The 23623-nt window shown below is 32.0% G+C and overlaps 1 protein-coding gene and 1 long non-coding RNA gene across 7 annotated transcripts in view; one reads left to right on the forward strand and one right to left on the reverse strand.

The window, feature by feature from the left end:
* sky (GTPase-activating protein skywalker) overlaps positions 1-23623 on the forward strand; it is a 56500-nt gene that overhangs the window by 11579 nt on the left and 21298 nt on the right. The window contains exon 1 of one of the 6 annotated variants that reach the window (XM_076372294.1): positions 3834-3994. The exons of the other annotated variants lie outside the window; for them this stretch is intronic. The gene's annotated coding sequence lies outside the window, so the exon portion shown is untranslated. Of the gene's footprint in view, positions 1-3833; positions 3995-23623 lie in introns of those variants that run through there. 6 annotated transcript variants of the gene reach the window in all.
* LOC143175109 (uncharacterized) lies at positions 11561-12218 on the reverse strand. The gene is made up of 3 exons (XR_012999751.1): positions 12184-12218; positions 11674-11753; positions 11561-11595 (listed from the first exon to the last, which is right to left on the reverse strand). It is a non-coding gene; the product is annotated as an uncharacterized LOC143175109 (long non-coding RNA).

Raw genomic sequence — 23623 nt, forward strand, 5'->3', positions numbered from 1 at the left:
TGGCTCTATTTGCAATCACGTTTAAATAAAATATCGATCTGTTTTCGTCTGCTTTATTATTTCACGCTGAAGTATCCGAAGCTCCGGTCATAATAGGCTACGAGCCTTAACGATCGATCATAAATCTGTTATGATACGATTTACACGCGATAACGAACAATCTGATGACGGATAACCGATGACAAAAGGCAGTTCTATTGAACGGTTTTAATCGTATCGCGTCGATCTCACATTTAAAAACGTTGATCTACCGGTAACGACTGATACAATACCGAAATGTCGCGATGCACGTAGTACAATCTTTTAATCAAAAAAAGACGTGAGAAAATATTTTTTGTTTGCGTTGAAAAAATATATTAATGCAGTTCCAGTATGTAAATGCACTTTTCTCCTACGTCCAAAGACATTTTTATTTTTGTAGGGTATGAACTTGATAAACGCACTAAGTAGAAGGTTTATAAGCACATTGCTCAATAATCACAAGCATAGTTTATGCATATAAATTTATGCAACGTTTTGTGCATGAGCTCGATGAAACATAGATATTGACATTAAAGGAAACTTTATTTATCTCCACAGTTCTAGTGAATCAAAAATGGAATGAAACAAATTTTAAACAATGACCATGCACTATAAATCGAATAATTTTATAAAACATTTCATACAATTATGTTTTCAGTATATTTACCTTTATACATTTTACTCTAGTCTTTGATAAAAGAAAGTCATATGATACTGTGCATTTAATATATAGTGTAACATGCATTTGTGAAAAAAAGTCACGTTATAAAATCAGAGAAAGCTTAAACAGCAGAAAAATCTCCGTTAGAATTTTTCCGAACTTTGCTTGGAATAGAGCTATAGCCTGGCCCAGTTGCTAGAGTGATGCTCTATAGTCGATGGTAATGATACAGTGAGGTTGTAAACTCAGTGGGTCCGTGAATAGAGGTTCTAATAAGTAATTGACACTCTACCCAGCGATGTACAACCTCTTTCTATGTTGGTTTTCCTTTATATAGCTGTTAGACTAGATGCAACGGACTAGCAAAGTTTGTTGTTGGCGATACAAATCCTTGAAATTGATGTTTCGAAATTAACCCTTAAATGTTTTGGATATATTTTATCGAAGAACAAATTAATATTCCAAATGTTTATTATGTAGAGTAACAATTCTTATTGCTAATAAATATTGTTTACATCTTCTTTACACTTAGGTATACCCTTATGACTGGAATGTTTTAACCTTTTGATTTTAACCCCTTGACCTACAATATCGTGCCAGTCTCGTGACGAAAATTTTAAACTGAATGTGACAAAGTTTTTTAAAATATTAATTAAATATTACTTTTCTATTATCAATCATTAATGTTTTAAGTAAACGTATACGTAGAATAAGCATCAAAATTTGCTTCTTTTCTAATAAATTATTAACGATAAAGTAGTTGTATCGATCATAGTTAAAAAATAAATCATAGGGCAAGGAGCTAAGATTTATTTTGTCGTTAAATTGAAAAATAATACCTCATTATTAACAATTCCCCAATAAGAAAAATTTTATATTACATTACAAATATATATACTCTTATTATAAAAGTTGAATATTTATAAATGTAGAATAGCTTTCAATTGACGGAAATTGAAGAATATTATTTATTACTTGATAATTACGTAGTACAAGAAAGGAGTTAAATAGATACTTAAAAACAAACATCATCAAATCTTCGAACCTTGATTCGAATTGAAAATATTTGATTTTTTGTGTCTCATTAAGTTAGTAATCTAACAGCTGCTTGAAGATTATTGAAGTGAAGCTTAACTTAATTCGTCCAGTGGTTATTTGATTGGGCATAAGAAATAAAATGGTCACGATAAGACAAAAAATCTGGTATCTACTGATAACTTCAATGTATTTACAAATTTACTACAGTAAATGTAAACCTTTGTCGAGTACTAAGAGTAATTCGATTCCGGGAAATGATTATAGATAACGATATTCATTGTCGTGATTTGTGATTGCTCGGTGATTGATAAAACAATTTTAAAACCGATGGTTATGTATGAGAAGGAAAGTTAAAAATACAAAATACTTTTATTCTGTAATTGTGTTTAAAAAACACAACAGAATTTATGTATCAGTTGAATATGTAAGTATCTGGCTAACGTGTCTGTTCGTTGCTGGCCGTTTCTACTTACTGTAAGCACAATCGCACGTGTACTCCAGTTACATTTTCATTGTTGATTTTCCTGAAAACGAAACCTTGTCCAAAAATAAATGTATTCTATAATACATTCTTGGTTTATTTGTTGTACTGCTGGTTAAAGAGCAGTCACTACATTATAAAAATATTTTATTAACATGTATATTTTCTGAATAGGAATTTTATAATCCAGGAATTTTTATTGTTTTGAAACTTTTCAGATTTGTAAGTAAATAAGTAAAATAGGTGATTTTAATAGAAGTATTCCTGCTTTTTGATTACTTACTTTTCTGTATATCTTGAAAAATATCTTGTTAACAACAAAATTGTTGCAAAGAAAATGTAATGATTATGAATGTTGTGTAAATTGCTATAATATTTTTTATTTAAATATTGATTTTTCGACAATTTCATTAGCTACTTTTTCATAATAGAAAATCAATCAAGTTAATCATTCTAGACATTTCTTAATATTTATTATAATTTCCGAGATATAGCCATTAAAATTAGAAAACTCGAATTAGTATTTAAAGAATGGTTTCGCCCTGAACGACTGAAAGATAGTACAAGAATTATCTTGTTATTTGGAAACACCCTGGATAACCAACAAATTTATCTAATGCTTTTGTCGAGAAACCCCACAAATGTGCGAAGTTTCAACCGATCGAAATTTTTAACCTGACGAGTCAAAACGTTATCTAATATTTTAATCGAGCTGAACTAGAAACCTAGTTACCTTCCAACTCCGATAAAAATTGGAATAGATTCGAAGTGCCGAAGTTTCTTCGTCCTGATTCACGAAGCAACCTTAATCCCTTGCATTTCGAATGCCAGTTGCTCTGACAAGCTGCATCCGTTGCAATTGTTTCGAGAGATGTCGTCAGAGATTATCCTGCATTTAAATTCAAATTTTTAAGAATATAATTAGAAAAATTGAATTACGTTAGAAAATAATTTTCCCTGATAAATATTATAAAAACCACTTATCCCTTTTAACTCCATAAATATTTATTTCTCGTGATAAAAATATGTTTTGTTTACAATTTACCTAAGCATTCCATATTAGGAGTCATTTTTTCAGATCGCTGTTTTCGACATTACACTTTTACCGTGGTTCGAAGGCATACAAATTTTTGTAGTGTTATCGATCGATAGTGTATGAACGTTTATTGATTTCTCCGTATTTTAATACAGGTTTCACTAGAAAAAAATGTATATCTCTCGTTTTGGCAAGGCTTTCAAATCAAATGTTCCCTATTAATAGGTGCCGTTACCCTACATGTCGGCGTGAACGTGTTAACGGGTTAAATGGGTCGCACCGTATAAAACACTCAAGATTTTCACGGCAATCAACGCGAATCGACACCGTTGACCGTGTTGAAAATCGCGTCTTGTTATTCCATACTTTCGCGCGTCCTAAAAGCCGTAAATGTTTTCACGAGCGGCGCGTTTTATAACACGCCGGCGTTGCTCTGCAACGGTTTCGTCATAATTTCAGCGAGCGGGTTGCCTTTATCGCCTGCCATTTGTCCCTAAATATTTGAGATTGCGAGCGCTGCGGGCACGTGAACGCGAGGCAACGGAGGGGCGGCTTCGGTCGCGTGCGTGACTCGCGCGATCTAGCTTCGCACAAGTTTAATCGAAAACGGGATATCTTCCGTGGCATCGGCGCAGCCACGGGGTGTTGACGTTGCGTTACGTGTGACTGCATCGCCGTTCTTCACGCGATCGGCTGACGTAACGCGAAAAAACGAGAGAGCGGAATATGTTTTTCTACTTTCCGGGACGAAGAAAATGTGAGTAACTCTTCCTTTAACCCCTCGCGATATGATTCTTTTGTTATTAACGAGAACAGGTATCGAATCCGGAAATTAAATAAATTATGAAACTTTGTGTAAGTAGAGTAAGTCAAGCCTAATACATTGCAATTCTTTTTCGTGCCGAATTTCATTTTGAAGGGGTAAAACCACCTCTTGAAAAAATATACATTTTTCTTTTTTGTGGATTATCTCGAAAACGGTAAGAGATATCGAGAAACAGTTTAAACAGAAGATAGATTGTTCTTTTAGGTCTGTGAAATTGGAAATAAAATTTTTTAAAAGGTATACATTTCCCAAATAAAAGATTGAACTCTTTGAAAAGTTTTACTGACGTGTTCAGTAAATAATATGTTATGAAAGATATTATTTACTGAATTATTTATAATTGTGGCACGCAGAGGAATGAAAATAAATAGATATATTGAGAGTACAGGGGATTAGGCCAAAAACGTGTACAGAACAAGTAGTTGATCTGTTTCATAAAAGATTGAAAACTCGCACGATGCCTATTAACAATTTAACGTCTATTGAATTGAGTCGATTGAATAGTATACTGAATAATTAATAAACAGAATAATAGTTAATGAAATAACAAGAACCATCAAAGTGTATCAATCGGCTAACCATTACTAAGAATAATGGTCACCGACAATTATTGCAATAGATTAATATTAAATCGCGAAGCACCGATTGACACAACATAAAAAGCTACAATTGTATTTATACCCAGGCTCGTTCCAAGAAGACCAAATAGTCTGTTTCAGTATTTGTAACAGATTTGCGCGAAGAAGATGAATTTATTACTTTTTCCATTGAACCGCCCATTCACGGTACCAAAACGAACGCGTGCTTTTCGAGATGACAACGATGATTTCTCGGAACAGTTCGGTATTCGAATCATGAAGCTCTACTCGGTATAGTTGCGTTATGGAATCGCTTAGATGCGCATTACACATTCTTCTATCGTGCGTTAATAAACACATGAGCCAATCGCTGGTAAAGTGCCAACGATCGGGTAGTTTACCTCATGGATTTGCTTTAGTATCGATTATAACTATACGGACCGGATGTTCCTCCATTTGTAATACGAGCCCACAAGTACACCAGAAACAGTGTTAACTTGACAAAATACCTAAGTATCTGGCATACATTCCGGCGGGCGCGATTAATTGGGGATTACGCGAATTATCAGTATTGAATTCGTAATATTTAATCTAAATATTGCGTGCTTAAGTCCGATTTACTAGAGACAAGTCAAAACAGCTACTCTTGCTTTTTATGACTTATATATATTTACTTATATTTTTATGATTGATATATATATTTATTTATTTATTTATTTATTTATATTTTTATGATTTATATATATTTATATATTTCTTATACACATATATAAATTATAAAAAATACAAGAGCAGCTGTTTTGATTTGTCTCTAGTAAATCGGACTTAAGCACGCAATATTTTGATTAAATATTTCGAATTCAATACTGATAATTCCGCGTAATCCCCAATTAATCGTGTCCTATATAATTATCGTGTCTTATTATATATATTTTTTTAAATCATGTTTAAGGTCGCATCAACTGTTGTGATTATTAGCGAACATCGTTTCTATTACATTATTTTCTTCATTAGGTGTGTTTCTCTTATACATTTTATGAGGTTTCCTATTTTGATGTTTCTTGAGATTTTCCTTTAGTAGTGAGTTGATATGCTTTGTACAGAGATTTTTGTATTTGGCGCAATGAAGAAATAAATGTTCCATTGTTATTGTCTGTGCACATTCATTACGGATATGGGTATTGTATCTCCTGATGTAATCTGTAAGTGTGTGATTTTTGTATGTCCGATTCTAATTCCGTTTATTGCTATCTGTTCTATTCTGGGTAACTTATTTCCGCTAATTCTTACTAAGCTAATAAGTATTACTTCCGTAATTTCTTCCGTCGATTTCTGGTGTTATAATAATAGCATTTATAATATTACCGTGAGCAATAAATCATCATTTATTGTATACGGTACCTAAATACGTTTAAAAAGAGGAAAACTCTGTTCTAAAGAGGAAGCTCATTTCAATTTTCTTCCAGCGAGTCAGAATTAATCAGCATATTTTAGAATTCTGTTACGTATACGCGGTGTTTTATTCGAATCGATTACTGCGAGTAATCTCGAAATCATAATGAATTGTAAAAATGCTTTAGAAAATTGAATGATTTCATTTATTAAGATAATTTGATGCCTGCACCTGTTGTTATATATTTTCGAATGCGTCATGTGGATTCTAATGCTTATCTTCTGTCATAAGATAGAAATTGTATAAATTTTACCACAATTCGAACTTAAACCGATAAAGTGTAATGAAATTAAAAATAATGAAAAGAATCATTATATTTTTCAGAATAATTCTATCACTACACTATTATTAAAGTTTTACGATTTCCAAATTAATCCTATGCCGACAGTAATATATCTAATTTCATATGAATTTCATCTATAAACGGTATTACGAAGAGTTGCCCTTTACAAGTATTTATTCTCTCGGAAAGCACATATTACAAATTAAATATTTTACTCGCTGATAGCAGTCCCGCAGTGTGATTGGACACCTCGTGATATCATATCGGACAGAACCAGAAAAACGAAGCGGAAAGTTTCTAATTGCTCTCGCTGTACTTGTTCTTTTATATTCACTGTTCAATAGAAAAAGAAGTAATTCTTTAAAAACCTGTAAAAAGTTACCTAACAAAATCATCGTGAATTCTTCGTTGATCTAAATATTTCAATTTTCATAACTAACTGACTTTTACAGTGTTCTCATAAATATATTTAATTCTTTGAAGAGGTCAATGAAACATTTTTAGCAAATTATTCGGAAAATATTGCGTGCTTAAAGACACTCGTACAATTTACAATTGAAAATTTGCTATTGTAAACAGTAGAATTCGTCCGCGTGGCTTGTGCATATAAATTCTTTCCGCTCGTAGGCGGGTATAGTGCAACCAAAGTGGAAGGAATGATCGGTTGCCGCTTGCGCATATACTAGATCCTTGCCGCTTCTCGGTGGGCGTTACATGACCAACGCGGTAAGAATCATTCGAGCATTATACATGCTTGTTTTCGCGAAGCGTTCAATGAAGCACCTGTTCTAGAAAATAGTCTAAATTTACACAGTGTCAAACGCTCCGCGAAAACAATCGAGTAACGCGAAGAGGCCTTGAAACTGGGAAAGTTTAACATGCGCTGGCGTAGTGACGCCATGAAAAATTCATTCTCTGAAGTGTGACTGAACGAAGAGGAGGACTGTTCGTGGCACGAGTTTCTGTGAAACTGTATCAACATTGTAGCTTTCCGTTGTAAACCCGCACTATACCGTCGTCGAATATTTTGGCGGAAAGCACTAACCGTTTCGACGAATCATTGTTCGAGTATTTTATTTCGATGGACTCTTGGAATGAAATGTATAATTTTCTTCCACGATTTGCATACAGTAGATTAAAAGGGAGTATTTTTACCTTGAATCTTTTTTTTTTAAGTATTTTACTTTATATTTGCCGATATGTAATTTAATAAAATCAATTAAATTATTAAATATAAAGTGATAACCAATTTAATACAATCTATTGTATAATATACTGTTGAATTAATTTTGTATTTTTTATAGGAAATGTGAATTAAAAAAATATTTTGCGTTTTAAATATTTTAGCGATATCTTTTTTTAAATGTTTTATTTTGATAGAATAATTTTCATTGTCAAAATGGAGAATTTTGTTTTGAGATTTCTTTGAAATTGTTTTAGAAAATTGTTTTTATATTAAACATTTGTTCCAAAAGATCTAGGGGAAAGAAAAATTTAAATAATAGAGTAAACTGCCATGTCATCTCTTTTATTTCGTATTCGTACGAAAGAATAAATATTTTTTTTATTTGTATTTAAAGTAATACAATAATAGTAGTCAATAATTATATCTCTCTATTAAATAAAATTAGTTTAAATTTACCTAAATATACTAATGAACAACAATAAAATTTCACACAATTTTTTTTATAAAGTAGAAAGTCATAATTAAAACTGTTGTGTTATTTGAAAGGCATCGTATATTACATTTTTCTGCGTTGAAAATTAGGTCTCGATACGAATGGACTTCCATGCTACGTGTATCTTTTTGTTCTGGATTTATCGCTCTTAATCCAGAGAAGGATTTTATTATCAAACGGATGTAGGTTTACATATTATTGTTAAGTTACGTGAGATAAGCTAAGTCGTGCAAATCTGGCTAATTATGCAATATTGTAATCTTCCCTATCAGATACGGTAATGCGGTTTAAAGCGTTTAATGACGATAAACGGTCGGCGTTGATATATTCAAAGCGGGAAAAGTGCAAAGAATCTCCGTTAATCAAAGTAAAATATTCGTTTCCTTCGTTGGAACACTTAAAATTTCGCAATGTCAAAATTATCAAATATTAATACCCTCGTAAATCATTTTCTATCGTCGTTTTGAATATACGTGGATGTTTTTGTATCGTCGCCGGCGATAAAATACGTCCTTTTTGTGAGGTAGTGACGAACTGTTTTTCCATCTTCCGTTAACGTTTTTTTTTTTATGAACAAGAGAATGCAATTAATGCAGAGGAGTAAGATTCTTTTAAAAAATAAATGGAACCCGTAATCGATTGCATAGGAACTGCAGAATAATGAGCTGCATTCGATTCTAAAGGATAAGAACGATTATTACCACTTTAGATGAACGTTCCGAGTGGCCAATTTTTCTTAAGCTGTCCGTAATATTTAGTCGTTACTTGAAACCTTCAAAGAATATTAAGTTTTTGCAATTTGAACACGGAAATTTGAATTTTAAATGTAACTTTAAATATTTTGCGAATACATGGGTATTTGTATTTTGAGTAAGATATTCGTAACAAAAATATATTAATGCTAAACGTATCGTGACCGGTTTCAAAATATTATTTAAAATTCTGCGTTTTCTGTCATTTATTTAACTTTACATCAATTCTTATATTCTCGATTTAATCAGTTTTTTCGATTTTATCTTTTCCTTTGATTTTATTTCCGCCCAGAAAACTTTACCATCTAACTTGTTTACTTTCATTGTATAACGAATTATTTGACGGTTAACAGTAGAAATCGGTACATACGAAGTGACGGCACGTTTGGTGCTAAATATATTGAAATATATAGAAATTTATTAAATATATTTTAAAAAAACTCGATGGCATATCTTGATATTCTAGAAATACAGTGTCACAAAAAAATGTTACCACACTTTAATTGGTTACAAAGTGTTTATTAAATATCGTAGAGATTACTTTCAATGTTTATAACGAGCTATGTCTTTCTTCTTTTTTTTCTGTAAAATAAAATTCAACATTTTATCAGTTAATAAACTGTGGTAACACTTTTTTGCGGCACAGTGCATAATAAAGAAAGTAAACTATTGTGCATGCAGTTACGTCGTGTAATCCTAACGAGAAGATAGTACATACTACTTCAACGTTCTAAGGGATGTAAATCGAACACGTACATAAAGGCACATACATATTCCGCCCAAAAAGATGTCCAACTTGAGAATTTAAGGGACGCTGTGTATTCATGTCAGCACACCGAAGAATATTGAGATGCGATTGCATAATCGAAGGAAACCTACAATCGCGTTAGCCTATTAAGCAATCTGTTTTCTTGATCAGTCGCTGACTTTACGAAAAGACCGAGGCCCGCCGTAAGCCGATTAAGGGGACGGACCGCGCGAAGACCGGAGCGAATCTCCTTATCGATCTTTATTGCATGTGCAGCCGATCTTTTGTAAGGCGCACAGGCTATGTACCGTCCGTTGCACGAGACTTCGCAGTATGCAATTTGAGAAAGAATTGAGAACCTTTGCTCTAAGGGAAGAAATCCTATTTGTTTCAGATACCGTAAATATCAAAGGGATGTTCCTACTATGGTGAAGTTGTTTAAGAAACGGAAATAAAGCAGAAGTGACGCGTTAATCCTTCGTAATTTCCACTTTTTTACTTTCGAGAAAAATATTGCGCTTATATAATTGTAAAAATGAGGTTGATATAAAAAGTCTACTTTTTATGACTCCACAAAATGACAGCTTATGTAATAAAAGATAGCTTTTCATGAAATAATCCAAATGACATTAGAATTGTAAAAATACATGAAAATATTAGACAAAGATAGGTATCCACAATGGATTTATATTTGTCAAATCTTCCTTTAATGGTTGAAAAAAATACAAACAAATTTAAAAATTAAGTTAACTGTCCTGGTGAACTGAAAGTTGTTGGGATGTGAGTTCAAAATTTCATTAACCCTTTGAGTGAAAATGATGAATCTTTCACAAGTTTTCTCTATGGGAAATTTAATTTTGTAAATTATTTTATAAATTCACCGTAACCACAAAATAACTTTCTTATTTTCATAAATAAATTTAATTGAACCTATAATACGGGTAATGTTTTCTGTGTAATAATTCTGTTCACGTAATTGCGTCAAAATTAAATAGTGTTTACTTACGCCCTTACAGAAGAAACAAGAAATTGTTACACCTTCGTATTAACCTTTAAGCGTGGACGCACAGTCTCACGGACGTCTACATAAAATATGGTGAATTTTGAAACCAATGAAATTTTTATTATGTAGTTGATACTATTGCTATAAAGAGACATTTAACTAGTTAACTGTGGAATTTAATTTGAAAAATCTCTCATTGTACGCACAAGAAAATCAAATAAAATGCATACTTATCAAACGCAGGGCAAATGGATCTATAATATATTATAGTGAAAACCTACAGCGAAACGAAGAAGAATTAAACGTTTATCTGAAAAAGTAAGTAATTTATCATTGAAAAATTAGTACCATTTTGCGTTTTAAGATAACGTGTATGTGTCGAACGCAGTTAACTGGTTAAATGAGTAAAATCGTAAATACAATGAATTTTTTTATTAGTTGCTACAAACGAGAATATTTAACATTAATCCGTAGTTTTCAAACTTTCATACATAAAGATTAATTTTACATTCATATTTAACGGTTGATATATTAATTTTCCGATCGTAAATCACAACGGTACACAATAAGAACAAGCGATGCGACGTGATAAAGGATCGACCAGCATCTCGCGATTCCGTTCCGCAATGATAGTCGATAAAAATGATTAATTACATTAAATTGATCGATGGCTGAGGAGGAACATTGCAAACAACGTGACTAGTAGAAATACGGTCGTTACTGCGGGAATATGTTCTGTGAAATAATTTAATGTTACGCAACAAAAGGAATTTTGCGAATAATCCACAATAACAGAATAATACCAGTAGTTGCGATAGCAGATTGCGTGTTAACGATGACCTGTATTGGCTTTATATATATATATATATATATATATATATATATATATTTTATCTGTTGTTGCTATTGTTGTTGTTGTTGTTGTTGTGGTGATTATTACAAAAGTTGCAGGGGTTTCAGCTGATACTCGATACCAGAAAATTCCTGAATCACTGTATTACTCATCTGATAAGTAGCTCTTATCGCGTTCTTTTATCTACAGATAAAAAATAAAGAATGTATAATATATAAAATCCGACTTACTATCGTAATTTTTCACTGTACGCGCATTTACCTATAAATCACGCATATTCTTCACGATGGGTTGCTCCATAGTGATCGCGAGATGATTCAGAGTGACTGTTTAACTGTTCACTGTTGATTAAAAAATGATTATGCAATATTCATCAGAATAAATACGTATATAATTATAGACATAGATGCTTCCTTATTTCAGAGTTATTTCATAGATATTTAATAAATCGCAGCAAGGTTGAAGTCATATTCTAAATAAAACGATGACTTAACAGTTTGTTGCACCTATTCGGTTTATTTTTCATTGTCAAATATTTGTGAATTCAAAATTCAGAAACACGTGTGAATTCATCAATGATAAAATTATTATTTCAAGGGGAAAAGTATTGTTGAGTTTGGAAACGAGTTTCAGAATTCAGAAGCGCGTTCGAGTTCATCGTCGGCGATAATTATCTTGAGAGAAGAAACATCAGTGAGTTTGGAAGCAAATCGATACCAGAACCTTCCAGAATAGCTGCAATATTTATCTGATAATATGTTCTTATCGTACCGTGGCATTTCTAGAAGACAAACTGAATATCACGGCCGCGAGAGTAAAGCAGGAATGACCGGGTTCTTTTGCCGAGTACATTCTAAGCGACTTCAAAGAAAATGCCACGAACCCGTGGCTCGATCGATTCTGTTGCGTGCAAATGCTCACGTGCGAAACGTAATACCTGCGCGGACGAAACGGGTAATGTCTCTGATTGGCTCGAAATATCGGTTACACGTATTACCGCATTATTGCATAAAAGTGTGTCACGTATGGATCGTTAAATATACAAGCAACAATTGATCTTGACAGAAAGAGAGTTAACGGTTTGACGGCCGCACATTTTATTTTAGAATATATCACCCATCACTGACGTATTCCGAACACCCTAGCTTGCAATATATATATTTAAATTAATTATAAATTATTTTTAAAAAATTGTGCTCACTTGATTTTTTTTGTCTGGATTTGGTATTGTTGGTTAATATTAGTCTAATTTTTTACTATTTTCTTTGATTAAGTCACATTATTTATTTTCATTGTTTTCTTTGTTTCTTATTATTTAGTCTCTGTTCTTGATTGGACGAGAAAAATATGTCTCTTATTTCTTATTGATGAAACAATATGACGTCCATATGCAATCATTTTATTCATTCTTGACCTCATATGGCCAAACGTCAAAGGTCACTGTGGTACAAAGAAAGGGTTTTATAACGAAGTTTATAACCAATAATTTATAAAAAATACTTCATCTGTACCTTGAGATTCAGTGATAATATTGTTTAAAGTTCCGTGGAATAAAATTTTAAAACATTTCTCTTTCGAGGAATTTGAAAAAGTCTCTTTATCGAAGTGAGATAAAGAAATAATGAGACTGATTCTACTCATGTTAATCGGAGGTAAATCTTTCATAAGAATCTAAACCAGTAATACTATGTAACGCAGTGCTAGTGTATCCTGAGTTTCATTCTTATCGGACTTCTTTGTAATTTCTTATAAAATTTCAAAGGAGAAAGTTTAGATATCTCAATTTCCGTTTTATCGGTATCAGAGTTCTTTGTAATTATTTATAACGTTTCGCAGAACAACAGTTAAATATTATCAAAATCTTATTTTAGAAATTACAAATAATTTCAATGCTCACTTCAAGTGTTCGGAGTTCAATATATTTTAACGAAGTACTCTTGATTTTCATCGTGTTTATGTATTTACAACGGCTACTCGGAAATGGAATACATAATGAATATTAATAGTGCATCGAGACAATTTTTTCATACGCAAATTATGGACACGAGAGGAATATAATTGACTTTGTGAAAATGCTCCGTTAGGTACCGTGTTTTATTTGAAACACGTGCAGTCTTTAAGGCCAAATTTAAAGTAACTTATCTTTTTGTAAAGTTTACATAAAAGTGATGTGGTACTCTGTTTATTAGGCTGAACAATGAATAATTCGCCATTTTTCTTAACAAAAGGACAGTAAATATAAATTGGGTATACTATTTTCATAACTTTTGGTTTGTTAAAAATACAATAAAAAATTGGGTGAAATATGAAAACTCAATTATTAATATTACAATTTATTTAATTTCATTTATTTACTTATAATAATATGTTTTCAATCTTAGAAACAAATAATGAATTCGATAAAGTATGGTTCATTAGTTGTTAGCCTACTTATGTTTAAAATGTTAAAATGTAATGATATAAAGCAGAGATATTTCACTAAAAATAAAACTGTTACGATTCATTGCGTCATTCGAATAGACAAGGAATCAGATTTCTTAATCAGTATTTTTTCGTTGGATACTGCGGTCATCGTGCTGCCAGGATATCGAAACAAATAAGACGAACGTATCTGTGCAGCATGCATGTTAGCTGGCAAAGAAAGAATACGCATGAAATCATCACCGTAAGTTTGCTTAGGTAGCTATATTACTGCTTTTGTTTCTTTACAAAGTGATTCTAGAACTGTCGTGAAGTTTATACTCGCTCCCAGAGATTAATTACGAACGTTGATTATTATCTGTATGAGAAACTGCATAAGAAACCCACGCGAAGCACATTGAACATCATCGAATTATGGACACAAACATTAAATTTAATCACAGTATAACGAATTTCCATTAATACATAGAGAAATTACTTTTATTAGCATAATTCATTGTGCAAACTTTTCTAATCCCTCATCATTTATCATTAAATAGATTGATCGTGATTAATTTACTATAATACAATCCTTAACGTTCATGTTACTGTTATGAGTCATAAACTATTATCTTGCCATGATGTTGGTTTCTCTGCCATTAAAATACTTTCACGTGAGTTACAGTGTTTCTTTCAATACGTGGACTACGAATAACGATATTTTCATCCTCGAAGGAATTCAAGAACATATTTTCTAGAAGATTTCAATTACTAATTCGATAAATGAAGTCAAATGTTCATTTACATTAGTAGAAATATTGTAAAGATATTTTCGAGTTCACTTTTTATTTAATAATTAGTCCGCGTTAATTTATTTTCTAATAATAAATGTATTTTTGTATAATCATTAACATTTGTTAAACGATACTATATGATACAACATAAATTTCTTTTTTAACCTAATTTTTAATTCCACTTTTCATTCTACGTTGCTCCCAAACAGGCAACGAAAAGAAACACTCTGTTCAGCTTACTTAGCAATAAACGAAAGCCATAACGTTTGCAATTAAACCGACGATGATTGAACTTTTATGCCGACAGATGAGCGGTCTGCAGTCGAGTATAAAGTTATTTCTATCTTATAACGATAATTCGCATGCCTGCTTTTCGTGCCTCTTGATTATTTCGTGATTGTAAAAGTGTCTATTTTTAAAGCAAATCGATGTGCAACGTTACAAGAATCCATAATTATACTTTTCTTATTCGATCCTTTTGCCGACGTTACCTCGTTCATATCAGCGTACACACACGAAATTATGTAATGCTGATCTCCATCAGATCTCAAATTATTTAGAAACGAAATGAAGAAACCTTGCGTAAAGTGTTTTAATGATTTTTACCTATCGAATCGTGTTTTGCTTAGTTTGCCACTATAAAGATCACAGAACTATGAATTCCTTAAGTAAGAAATAGGAATTTTATTTAATCTATTTATTTTCTAGAAATAAATTTTCAGTAGCTTGAAGCTCATTATGCAAGCTTGATTAGGACAGATAAAAATATTATTAGTCATCTTATTTTCTTATAGCACGTTGACTCACGACAAATTTCATTCACATGAGGCATGAAGACCTTCCGAGAAACAATTACACTTCGGTTTTCGATTCTGTCCACGGAAGGTGAGAATGGCTACACATTTCTCCGAATAGTTTCAAACTTTAGTCCTTTATGGTTCTGTGTTGAGATCCATATTGAATATCATAACAGTAGTCCATACAATTATTCGTCCTGTCGTAATCGTATCATATTATCTGTACAATTTTATTGCTTTTCGAATGTTCTTAAATAAATTTGTAAAGCGCCATTTTAACTTTTTTGTTCATTTTCTTTCACAAAATTTATCATGTCATGACAACGTAACAAATCTGTTCCCAATAATATAAATATATTTTTCGAGTTTTCTCCACATCTTATTTATATTGTAAAAATAAAAATGCATGTTACATAAATTAAAAGACAAAACCATTTCGTTTCAATATTTCACGTATTATTCGTACAAATTAATCATACAATATTAAATATTAAATAACCATCATCTAAAATTTTTGCGTGACATTTAATGTAGCATTAATGCAAGTATAATTATTGTTGTTAAAGTTAAATTAAGAATCATTGATGCAAGTTTCGGAATGAAAAACTCTCCAACTAAATATTCTTATTAGTGAAATATATTATTAACACTAAAACTACCGAGCAATTAAATTAATTTGATGAAATTTCTTTATAGAAACTTCAATAGTGCATCTATTGAGACTTTAATTGATGTACAATTTAGTTTACGTATTGCTAAATCAATTTTTTTAATCATATCTCATTTCTTTAATCATATCTGGTAATTTTAGTGTTAAACAGTTCGCAGATGCGCGCGGCGTCTTTTCCTCCGCTTCCGGGCAGCGCCGTGACCCGCGAATCATTGCACAATGGTGCCAATTCGTCCGCATTTCATTAAACACTAATGGCCGCGTAATTATAGCTCGCCCGTAAACGTAACATCCGTGTGTAACACGTTCAGACCAGCTCACCTACCCGCGGCGATCGATTGGAAGTCCAATAGGCCGTGCGATGCTGGCCGATTGCACGCCAAAAATTGTGTGAGAGATCAGAAACAGCTGATCGGCCGGCGGATCAGGGGAATCAGCTGGCTCGTTAGAAAGTCGGGAACGCTTGGGCGGGCACACACCGTCAATGAGACCGTTAGAAGGTAATTCTACCTGTTTCAAAGGTGAATGAATGCCTCCGCTCCCTGTTGCCGGTGCAAGTCATATGATCAGAATTTTTTACGATCGGCCTACCGCTGGCGCAATAATGCATTCCGGATCAAGTCTAGCGATGGTTATAAGCTACTCGGTTTCGTTCAAATCTGATAGGATAATTCTAAGTCAGATAGCCCGGTTTTAGATTGCCAAATATTAATATTTTCAATTGTTTTTAGTCGTATACTCAATCTTCCTCAAAAGCCTATTTAATCAGTGAACTGCGGAATTTAATTTGAGAAATCTCTCATTGTGCGTGCAATAAGGTCGAATAATAATGTGTATACTCGTCAAACGCAAAGCAAACGCATCTATAATATATTCTAACGAAAAATTAAAGTAAAACGATATCTCTTCAAATTATCTTTTTAATAATTGCAAAAAGAAGAAATCAGGAATGGGCCATTTTTCACCTTTTTGTCTAGTTTTAGTGTTAAAACGTGAATTCCACATTGCCCACGATTGGAGGGTTAACGCTAACCGTACCGGCACTTTTCCTATCGTAATCAGTCAAATAACTGGCTACAAAATAAAGGTAAACAAGATTAGATGATAAAAGGTAGATGATAAATTTTTGTTAGTGCAAACAGAAACAAAAAGGAAGGCAAAAATTGGAAAACTGATCAATCAGACAATATAGGAATCTAAACTTAACCCTTTTGGGTTACGTGGGTTTAAAATTGTCCCACTCTTTGTTGACAGTTATTGCATGTTGGGATATTTTGTAATCCACCAAACTTAATTGAAATTACTTATAATCCCTTACCAAGTTCCATGCGGGTCAAGTATTTTGTTTCTTTAACCTCTTGCCTTAGAATAACGTGTCAAACTCTTGGTGAAGGATTTAAACAAAATTTAAGTATAAACATTACTCATATAAATTATTAATTGCGAAGTGGTTATGCCGACCATAGTTGAGAAATAAACCGTAGGGCAAGAGATTAAAATTGCGTGTCCCTTAGGGTTAACCATTTGCACTCGTATGTCATGCTGAAGATGATAATACAAATTTGTTATAGAACGTTGGAAATTGTTTTAAAAAGTACAAACTTTAAAAGATTATAAAAATTAAATCTTATTTTAATAATAACAAATAAAATAAATATAAAACGTTGAAATCTACCACTGTAAATTACTTTAATTCATTTCTCTAAAGTTAAATACAAGTTTACACCCAACAACATTGGAAATAAATCGAGTACAAAGGTTTAAATGTACGAAAGAGAACGCATAATTTTAAATCCGATCATTTGACCGGTTCCCGGTACGGTTTAGTGTTAATCCCTGCGATCCCAGCTGTTAGGGGCTGAAACAGTTGCGCTGCAGGGAACGGGACGCTTGGAAAGCTTGAAAATAACTACAACGCCTATAACGGACGGATACATATCATTAAAATAGCGCGATGTCGCGTGAGATAGAGAAAAAAATACTTGGATATAGCTAAAGGCACTTGGTGTCATGTGATTTGGAATGATGCCATCGGAGCCGAGTCTTCTGAGACGTGTATTCGTAATAAAGGAAAAGGTTTCGGGTTCGGTCGAGTTCCAGTTTCGATGTCTTGATAACCGGATACTCTATCTACGAGTTTTATTTCCAGATCTCGCATCGTTGATTAATCAACCGTCTGTCTTTTTGTAACCTTCTCAAACATTGTTCGAAAATTCATTTTGCCGTTCCGAGTATCCTGAACAAGAAACGAGCAAGGATAACTAAAATAAAGTAACAGAGTGACAATCCGCTCCTTCTCGTTGCCAAACAGCGAACAATCGTCTTTTCTTAATGTATCCAATACATTAATACATTATAATATAGTATCCAATTTTATATTCAGTACACCTGATTCTTGTGATATATAAAGTGCCCTAACAGAAAGAGAACTCTCAAATGTTTGCAATAAATCTTTAAAATACGATAAAATAAAATGAATTAAATACCAATCATATTTATATCTTCGAACTTTTTTAAAGACATCGGTATTCATTTTATGGAAAGGCTGCGTAGACTACTATTATACAGGAAACATATAGTTTTTCTATTGCATCCTTGTTTTGACATTGAAACGAATTTAAGTGTGATCTTCGAGTGATTTTGAACGTCAAGAAACGTTCAAAGAACTGATCTAGTTCTGGCATAGTGTTATAATGGTATTCGTATAATACACTCATTAACTCTTTGCATTCGACAATATTATTTATTATAGATACTCATTATTTTCTGATGAAATATCGTTGATACTTTTTCCAATTATCATAAAGAAAAACTGTGTATAAATTAAGGAAGAGAACTGCTTTATTTTAATATTCCATCTGTTGTTACATTACACGGAATGAAATATTGAATTTTAAATAAAAAATTTTTAATTATATGATTTTGCTCTGTTGAATCAAACGGTGACTGAGAGTCACCTCTCGGGTGCGAAGGGTTAAATAAAATATTTCCTATAAGCTTTTTATTTATTTTTGTCTGTTCTATCTATATTTTTATTTATTCTGCAATTGTTTTAATGTTTATTCAAAATCTGTTTTAAGCATTTAAATCCCCATTTCATTAAAAATGTAGGACATATTAATGCGTTCTACTTTGGGACACCTTATATAATGATGCACACATCACATGAACCTTGATCAGTTTCCTCGTAGGTAATAATATTAAGGAAGTATTTGCACTACTTAATGCAACAATGTGACCGTTCGTATTCTAAACGTTTTAAAGTGTATTTTAAAAAGTCGAGTTCGATGACTCGTAGTGCAAGATCATGCACAACGCGAGCGTAAAGGTCCGTCGTATATTACCGTTTTTCGCAATTGATAGTCAATGTTCCGACCTTCACCTTGCGCGGCCGATGTAATTTCAAGATTACGTTACCATGCGTTCAAGATCTTGAATGACCTTGCGCGACGGGTCGATGAACTTGTTTCTCATATCCTAAGAGATAACGGATGTAATATGTCATTTAAAAAATATAGAATTAACCTTGAGATACATTTGAAACCTTCGCGACGGAAAGAACAATTTTCGTCTTCTGCTCTGTGCCACTTTTTGGATTAAATTACAATTGCGAGCGAGTGTTCGTTGCCAGCGCATTAAACTTGTAATGGAATATATTCCGAAATATCGATTTATTTTGAATATTAAATTAAAAATTCATTTAAACAATTTTCTCTAACATATAAGTGAAAAAGAAATTTTAATCGAATCAACGCTAAAAGTCCTGAAATTACGTCATTAAAAATTTGTAATACATTGAACGCAACGTAAATTTTCTTTTAAGACAAAAATAATTGGCATTGATTTAAAATTACGTAAAACTATGTTTCGTATTTAATTCGGTAAATTTATATCATGATGCAGATCGAAGTAGTAATTAATTTTGTGTTAAATTAAATTCAGATTAAATATACAGCCATTATCTTTCTTAGGAATATTGCATCACGTTACTCGTCAATAATACACAGCTAAATGAAAAGTCAAGTTTCGATTAAATGAACAATAAAAACTCGGAAATTTGATTATGAAAGAATCTGGAAACGTGAACCGTAATTCTAGGTTGTTTTTTGTAAACACGTAAATTCACGGTGATTTACGATCAACAAGTGGTTCCACAAGAAAATAAAAACAGAAAAACGTGTATTAAAACGAGCAAGTAAATCTGGCGTGTTCCAAATAGCGCGTGCTCGGTTCGACGTACCAGTTGCAAATTATCAATGAAAACATTCGCATTTATCGTTGAAAGGATACAAGATAGAATTTCGATAAAAGTAAATTATGGTATCGGCGCACTGCTGCCGTTGCTACATCGTCCGACGTGTTTAAGCATGCAGAATATTTTAATGATATGTATTGGATTACCGTTACATAATAAGCAGCCAATAATAAACAATGATGTGGGTTTTTTATACTTTCAATGCCCGTTACATATTCCGCTATTTCGATTACGATTATTTATTTACCAAAAATTATCGGTTATTTTTTATAACATAAGATTACATACAATACAAGATTAAATAAAATAACAAAAATATTTTATGTCAAAGGTCAAATATGTTAAACCAAATAGCAAATCAGTTTTAATTATTAGTGCTACTTCTTTCGTATGTTATTGAAAATTAATGTTGCGTATGTAATAAAATCATGTTTTCAAGGGCGTATATAATTATGAAATTAGTAGCATTAATTATAGATTTGTATCATTGTTGTCATTCTTAAGATTATACAGTAAGAATTCAAGAATATTTGTAATAATATTATAATATTGACGTTAATAAAATAAATAAATAACATTTACACATTGAAATTACAGTTAATGTATTGTTGTTGTAAGAGAAGTTAATATTTCTAATGTTAGGTATGATATCATCGGATCGATATAAATAATTTAAAGCGGATTTATGGTCGCGCTGTTCAGGAATTTCCACGGGCGGTCACAAATTGTTCGCAGATCTCCAGAAAGCTCCGGAGAAAAGTCTAAGTAACATGAATTACTCGTTAATCAAGTACTAATGAAGTAATTGTAGGTTCCGTTTAGCCAAGTGGCCGCCTAGAACGGTAAAGATTCTAGAAAATTGGCAATTAGGAGATCGTTTCTGTCAGATGACGCCTGGTGTACATTATCGACCTAAGTTACAGTAAAACTTGTTATCGCTACTTGTTATCTAAATGAACAATAACGTTTTGTTTTATTATTCCTCTGCTCGTATCAATGATACAATCAAATTACCTGTTTGTCTGTATGAGTTAAAATTACTCTTGCAGACAATAATTTAACATAATATGCATGGAATATCCGCACAGTAGTTCGTAATTACGACGAAACTGTGTTTATTTATGATTAAACTCATTTACGTCGTTAATTCATGACTTCGGGTATCAACCTGTGAAAGAAAATGAGAGAAATAGATTCATTTAAACTATTGTTAAAATTCATTAGAACATTCACTTAACTATGTTTTGCTAATTAAGGAAAGTAGATTGAACATTGACTGAAAACCGATATCATCAAACATAAGGAACCAAAAATATTGCAATTAATCTGAATAAAAAGTCTCTTTCGTGATGCTTTAGATGCTGCTTAAAACATTGTATAATAATTCAAGAATTTGAAAAAACCACGAATGAAATAAAGATAAATAAAAATATAAAATAAACATATTATTAAATGAAAAGTAATATTTCTTCACATTACTAGATTTTTATGCAGGTTTCAAGAAACGTACAAATTCCAGTGTATATTTGACTTTGACAACAGCCGAACAATGTTTCATAAGAAACTGATTAAACAATAAAGAAAGATTAGCTTTTATCTGATTAGATATGTATCTCCCTTAATTCTTACAAGAGGATTTCTGTTACGCCTACGATCACTGGATTTATTTTTAGTTTTTATCGTGCATAGACTTAATCAGATTCAATTTGTCGCAATCAACCTGTGTCTCCAAAGAAAATGATCACTTGTTCTAAAATAGTTCTTGATCTAAGCTGGAAGTAGACTTTCGTTATTCGAAAACTTCATTTTAGGTGATAAACTTTTAATTTCGTTTAAATATTCGGAATATTTAAATTTCTATCTCGACAGAGTGCTTAAAAGATGTAGATCGTTTTTCTTGATCTGTTTGTCTAATAAACAATAATATAGGTTACATTAATCCAGAATTCTTCGTAAAGTTGAAATCAGTAGAATTAATTTAACTTAAAGCTTCATATGGTTACATAAAAACATATTGAATCTTAAGAGTGTATGCTACTTTGTAGATTCGAAAAGTAAGCCTTTTTTCGGAAATTTTTTCTATGAAAATGAAACGAGAATATCGTTTCGACTTTTCCACACTTTTTTGTGAACATTCACAAGATTATATGATATTTCTTCATATAATTCTACTGTCTTTTTGCTATAATTACATAGTAATTTAGTTAAAAATTCCAAACATTAACACTTTACTACATTTTTTCTGCTAAAATCAGAAATTAATATTTTCAATAAAACGGTAAGTAAAAAAGATTGTTTTGGACTCAGCAGTTATTTTATAGAATTAATCAGGCTAAAAATCTTAAAGTAATACAAAAAAGTGAAGCAGTTTCCATTTTTTATATTGGACAATGTTGTTTTTATTATGACCTGTAAGATGTCAGAAGTTGAAAATTATAGATTATCGATTGTATTAAATGTCCAATAGCAAATGTTTAACATTCCGCTTTTTGTTTCATTGCTCCATTATATAAATTTGGCGTAGAAAGTTGTTAATAATGTGTGTTGTATGATGTGTGAAAGGTCATATTAATTTATTTTTATAAAAACATGTTACGTTTATAAAAATTCTCTCACAAACAAAATAGAATATCTTCTTAAGATGAAGTAATTAAGTCGTTCACGACTCGTGTCGTCATTAGGTGATACTTCTAAGTGCAAGCAGTGTCGGCTAGAAAAAAAATGCTCCGGACGTTCCATCAGCATCCTAGCCAGCTTCATCAGGGGCCCGTTAACATGCTTACACTGATGCGCGTCTGATGACGCTCGTCTATTTAAAGCACCGTACTCACAGATCACTGACTGTCTATCGCAGACTTTTTAATTGGTCAGCTGGACAATTAAAAAAGTCAGAGCACAGTACTCTGAATTGAGTTTAGGCGATAACTCTTATCCTTATTGATATTGTTGGAATGCATCCTGTTATTATTTCCTCACATTTTCTTGTAAAGTAATATTTTAATTAGGTTCACAGCTTTATTCTTTCTACTAAGCTTATGAGTTCCATATCCCCTTCGCATTTAGCTACGATTAATAGTAGATACATGTTGTTGATAGTTTAAGATTGAAGTTCAGGATTAGATAGTAATCCTGAATTCTGTATCCATTTCGTATTTTGCTATGATTAATCGTAGATAAATGTTGATTGCAGTTTAGAATTGGATAGTGATCTATGATACATTTAACTGGTTTATTTAGCTAGGGTGATTCGAGGATTTGCTTAATCCTTCTAGAACCTAGGATTTTCTCTTGAGCA

The sequence above is a fragment of the Nomia melanderi genome, chromosome 11 (genome assembly GCF_051020985.1).
Source record: "Nomia melanderi isolate GNS246 chromosome 11, iyNomMela1, whole genome shotgun sequence".
NCBI classification, from domain to species: Eukaryota; Metazoa; Arthropoda; class Insecta; order Hymenoptera; family Halictidae; genus Nomia; species Nomia melanderi.